The following is a 6,567-nucleotide window of genomic DNA, read 5'->3' as shown; positions in this document are numbered from 1 at the left end:
TTAATTACATAATAATTTATAATTTAGCTCAAAGGGAATCGAATATGATTCAATAGGGAATTTGAACAGAATCGCTGTTTTACGGCTGTTCCAGAGTCGACCCGCGATTCATTCACAAGCCGTGTAACAGAAACTCTGCAATGGATATTACTATCCAGAATATAGTGAAAACACTATATATTAGCACAGTAGCAAAATCAGCAGTTTAAGACATTAACTTGTAAGCACAAAACACAAGATACTTAACTTTTCTAATAAAGAAATGATTTTATTGGATAAACCTAACACATACAAACTAAACTAACATAAACACACGCATTCACACAGGTTGCAGAAAGAGAAAGTGAGGAAAGAATGAGTTTAAAGGAATGAAAATATGAAGTCCCAAGTTAGCAATATGTAATTGCTTAGACCTGAACAACCATCAATCACTTAATTAACCCTCGTATTGAGTCTCTCAAAGAGGTTATTAAACTTTATCAAATGCACCAGTTCAGTTAGAACCTGGAAGTTGTACTTGCGTTGCCTTTTCTGTGAAGAGGGAATTCCTTTGGTTGCGTCGCTTCAGAAAGGGTTTTCCCGAGGTTGCTGATTGGTTGGTGGTCGGTCAATGTGATGTCTTCTTGGGCGTTGGCTGAATATGAGAGTTGTGCGTGCGCTGTTAAAGTTCAGGTCCGCGAAGACGTTTAAGTCGGTCACGGCTTGCACAAACTTAACTAGACACGAAACTCTCAACGGAAAGAAAAAAAAGAATTAAGGTAATAGACAGAAGTGATGATCTCCTCATGTTTCCTTTAGATGAGGAGGCTGGCATGCAGGCCAGGTGGCGTCGAGACGCGGCAGAGGGTTGAAAAAAGTAAGAAAAGTTGCAAGAGAGCGATTTGAGGAGGGTACTGAGTTTTAAACTCAGCTTTTGGACACATCCCACATGGTGTCTTGACCAATTAACATTGTCCTAACTTCAGGGGACTGTCGGTTGCTCCTCCCAACCATAAATCACAATGTCATGTGATCAGTCCCTTGGGTCCCAACTTTCCCGCTCTTTGGCAAAGTTAAATTTGGACATGATTTCGGTAACAAGACTAAAAAAACATTTTACAAAGAATTGAAGTATAGAAACATTTCAAGAATCTCATTTCAAGACTGTGCATATCAAACACCAATATAAACCATTAAACTATTCAATAGTTATCAAAAGGGACAAACACAATGAGTGATTAAAACATAATAGACAAACGTGTGGGTTACATATATGAATAAGAAATTATGCATAGAAATGATGAGTTGCTCATGAGTTCTTTTATCATAATTTTGGGTGCATATATATATATATATCAAGAGGCAGTTTTCTGGGCCTTATTGGGAATGTGAGGGTCTGTTCTCTAAGCAGGAAGGTCGAAAGGTTAGGGAAGGAATCTCAGTGTGTGGATAGGGGGAACAAACCAAGCACAGTCTCTACTAGTGATTTTCCTCATGTGACGTTCATGATGTGCATTTCTTTGACAATTCATCTTGGTTATTTGCCCCAAAGTTGACAATCTCCCTTTTTTTGCGATTATAAACCAATGTCCTCTTGTCTTAATGTTGCACGTTCCTGGTTTTAAGCTTCTGGGGCCTCATGTATCAACGCTGCGTACGCACAAAAACTTTGCGTACGCCAGATTTCACGCTCACGTTTGGATTTACTAACGATGAAATTAACGTGAGAATGTGCGTTGATCCACGCCAACTCCTTGTCTGGCGTACGTGTATTTTTTGTGCGTGTGTTTGTTTTATGTCCCTTGGCGACTCCTAGAGGCAATTATTTTAAATTGCACACTACAAAGTATCGCACCAACACATGTGGAAAACATTGCTATTAATTTATAATTGATAAAATGGGTTAATTGAGACAATATTTTTCTACCAATTATGTGATTTAGAACATATAAAAGCATTTGCAAATGTATACAACCCTTGGTCTATGGCAGTGTTGTCCTTATACATCAATGGCCGAATCCGAAGGGAACGTTTAGGGATCACAGTGATTTTCTGGCCCACGATGATGACTGGCTTATAAGCCGTTTCAGATTTCCAAGAGCTATCCTCTTGGAGCTCTTTCCTGAGTTGGGTCCAAATTTGGAGACAGCGAGGAGCCACGCATTACCCGTTCCCTTACAGGTGCTGATAACGCTTGGTTTCCTGGCAAATTGTTCTTTCCAAAGGGAACTGGCAGACCGCTCGGGGTTAAGCCAGTCGTCTTTGAGCCGTGCAATGCCAGCTGTATGGGACGGGATCATCCGCATGTCTAGCAGGTATATAAGATTTCCATACCATGCTGACCGGCCAAACAAAGCGCAATTTGCAGCGATCACCGGTTATCCTAATGTAAGCGCAAGCGATCGACTGCACGGACATTGCTATAAAGGCGCCATCTGAAGAACAATTTGGATACGTGAATCGGAAACAGCTAAGTTTTACTTTATTTTATTTTATTGAGCGTAATTATTTAACTGTATATCAGGAGACCGCGGTTATCCATTAAAGACGTGGCTGTTAACCCCCCTCAACAACCCACAAACTGACCAAGAGCGCAGATACAATGATGCCCATTCTCGCACTTGTAGAGTGGGTGATTGGGCAGCTGAAATGCCGGTGGCACCAGAGCCGTGCACAGACCTTTTGAGGGGCATGTGCTGAAACTGAAAAAAGGGCACCCCCCCCCCCCCAACCCCAACCCTTCCACCACCAAAAAAAAAACACAAAATAATATTCTTATTTTATATTTAATTAGTATTAATAACTTTTATACAGATAATATACATATAGAGGGTATGTAAATATCTTACGTGTGTGTGTGTATATATATATATATATATATCTTATGTAAACTAATTCAAACAACACTGTGATCCACTGGGATGTCCCTCTCAATGGCTATATAGGCTATATAATATGATGTAATTTCATCATGTAATTTACAAGCATCAGCAAATTCATCAGATAACCATAAAATCAAAATAGAAATTTCTTATAAAATATTTTACCTAGCTGACAAGGATCACTCGGTTGCTTTGTGTCAAACTAAATCACATTATGTCAACATCACACCGTGTGGTGAGGCATTATATGAACCTTTATAGACATAGGCCTACTATTGTTTATTTCATAAAGACAACGTTGCACTTATTCAAACAAGATATTTTACCGTTACAAGACAACGATGTTCATCTGCTTGCGCTCTATGACTCTGACTGATGCGCTGAAACGTAGGCTAAGTCGCCGCTGTTCTCCACCTGCACCTTTACATCGGACCATTTCTTTTTTAATTCGTTCACAGTGCGATGTTCAAACCCCACTGCGTTAACCGCGTCAGCTAAACTCTCCCACTCTATTTTTTATTTTTTTTTATTTTTTACAAACTTGCAAATAACAGTTTTTCTCCGGTCTACCGGTGAGGGGCACCTTCAAATCACATTCTGTTAAGTTTCTCTTGCTTGCTTTTTCGTTTGGTTTTGCCAAAGTGGAGTCATTACCATATTAATACGGGGGAGGAGGCAGGGAGGGGTTTTGCGCTCGTGCATGTGCGCTCAATTTCACGTTAATTCAGATGTACAAAGAGATATGCGTGGAATTCCGCGTACGCAGTGTTTCATACATCTGATTTTTTTACTGCGTACGCACATTTACAGCTTTGTCCGTACGCAATGTTTTAGTAATAATTCAACGCAAGTCTTTGTACATGAGGCCCCTGGTTACTTGGTTGCTTCAAACTAGTTGGCTGGCGCCAGGCTATCAAACGTCAGATTTATGACGGGGCCTCTTGTGGAATTTACGTCTGTAGAAGTGTTCTAACTTCTAATCGACTCTCTTAAATTGTCTGATTCGCGCTGAAATCCTACAACATGGTGTTATACAAAAAGAAATATCCTAACAGTGTTGCGTTCCAGTACTAATATACTGATGCTGCATCCCAATTCCCATTCTATCCATTCACTTGAACACTCCAACACTGAATGTGAAGGATTTAACTGTGACAACATGATTGACTGAGCAGATCAAACATTAACAGTGTGCATGAGACACATTTGCAGAGCGGTTCACTAGAGCGGAAATTATGAAAAGTAGCATGTCCCAAAACCTTGCCTATTCTTCTGCTATACACTGTAAAGCATGTTTACTAAATGAGTATATACTTTTACGGCATAGTATAAGCAGGAGAATTGGGATGCAGCATGACACTTCACACTTCCAATACTAATTTATTTGCTTTTTTTGTAAAACCTGCAGATGCCTGAGGGGCAGGTCCAGGAAACAGAGGCAGAAGTCATCGGTGTCTCTGAGGTCAATGACACGTGCCACTTCCTGAACAGCGACTCGGTGGTCTATGTTCTTCCCCAGTACTTTTACTCTGGTTCTGTGGATGACCTGATTTCCAGGCTCCCCATGAGGCTCAGCCTGAAACACATAAACCACCGTGTGTTACAAGTTCAGAGTAAAATGTAAGTAGTTGACAAGTTTTTCTTCACTTTTTAATATTTGATGTTTTCTTTACTTAAAGTGTTCCATTTCTTTGTTCTTGTTTGGAGAGTATATAGTTTTTTTAAACAATGGTAACTGTTTTTCAATTACAATAAAAATATAATTGGTTTCTTTGAGATTTTCCCATGTATTCCTGCAATGTTTTTTTTTGTTTGTTTGTTTTATTTATATTGAGGTTTTTTATGTTAATGCACCACTCTAGTGCCTAACAAGCAGAAGAGTAACATTGTTTTACATACTCCTGATAGTGAAGTACAGATGATGACAGAGATTCAGCAACGCTGCCAGATTTTCATCTTGGATCTGAGGTGGCAACACGGATAAAGAAAAAAGAAAAAGAAGTTTAAATTCTCCATTTATACAACTGTGAAGATACACAAATAGGGGTAGGTGGGCAATATAGCAAACATATGGCAATTATGAATCATGAATCAATCATGATTCCTTGTCATGTTGGTTTTACTTTTTTGCAAGTTGTAGGAGCAAACTAATTTCCCTATTTTAAAAACAAAGCCTTACAAGGTAACACATTTTAAAAATCTGTTTAGCAGTAGCAGTCAAGAAACTGAATGAATATAAAAATAAAACAATATATAAACTTTCCTGTATAAATTGTACATCGGTTCTTATTAAAGCAACTATATTGATGTTCTTTAGTTAAGAGCAGTGAGAATTTTTTTCTTGTGTTTATTTAATATTGAAGAAAAGCGGCAGCATATTTGTAGAAGTATGCTTTCCCTTTAAGAACTGCCATTTAATATACAGGCAGGCATCCTCTCACTTGAAAGTCTGCTTTTGTATCCCCTCCATCAAAGAACCTCCCAAGAACAGGGACATTGAGGTTGAGTCTGCAGTACTTGATGTCTGTCTGTATTAAACAAGATAAAATTAAATGTACATATACATACTATTGTGTTTAATAGAGTGAGAGTGTGTGTATGTGTGTGTGTGTGTGTGTAAAGAAAGCTTTAAATAATTTCTTAACGAAATAAAACAAATCGAAAACAAAAAAAAACTGTTTCATGAAGATTTTTCGTAAAGATGCATTTCACACATAAGGTTCATCCAAAGAGGAGATTGCGAGTCAGGATACACATTTGTCATATGTAAATTTGTTTTTGCAGATGTCCATATGAGAAACAATTACTGTCCGAATAGGGCTTAAGATTAATAAATGTGCTTTTTTGGCTGGCTGTTTATAACATACAGAATTTATTTTCATAATGCACTCACCTGATCTTGAATTAAACACATTATTAGTCAAACTTACGTATGATGACGTTGATGAGGAGCTGCTGAAATTTATGTTTTGCCTTTCTCCCTTTGTAACTATAGTATCCCCATAGGGAATTATCTCCAATTTTTTTCAGCATCCTCCTAATTCCATCTCCCAAGCTGCCTCCACTCTGAAGACACAAATCAGCTTCTCTAACGTGACAGTGTTTACATGTCATCTGGATGATGTTCTCAGCTGTCAACAAGTTGGCAAGATTTTGTGGCCTTGCCTGTTGCCAACATTGTTGAGCCTCTTTTTGTCTTTGACACCAACTGGACAGTGTTGTCTTTTGAGCAAAATCATCCCCATCAATGCCCTCTGAATCCCACAGAATGTCCTCAAGCCTTTTCATATTAAAATCTTCAAATAGAGAAAGAAAAACAAAAATAAGACAAAGAAAAAAAAAAAGAAAAAAAAAAAAAATATATATATATATATATATATATATATATATATATATACACACACACACACGCACAACCATAACAGTGATACAACATTGTATTTAACCTGGTGGACCTTTCGTGTTGTTATCTGGCTCAGTTGTCTTAGTGTTTCCATCAGCCAGAATGTGAGAGTTGTTATGAAGTGCTAAGTTGATATCAACTCGGACACAGGAAGGGGTGGCTTATCTTTTACTTTTCCAATGAGAACGAGGGCATAATAAAGGATTCTTTTGTTTTGGTTGGGGATATGTGACATGACACTGCCTGCACATTGAGATGCAGTGTGACTTGGGATGAGTTTTTCCAAATGTGCTGCCAGAATTT

This window comes from Garra rufa, chromosome 2 (assembly GCF_049309525.1).
Source record: "Garra rufa chromosome 2, GarRuf1.0, whole genome shotgun sequence".
Classification (NCBI taxonomy): domain Eukaryota; kingdom Metazoa; phylum Chordata; class Actinopteri; order Cypriniformes; family Cyprinidae; genus Garra; species Garra rufa.
This window is presented reverse-complemented; position numbering follows the sequence as displayed.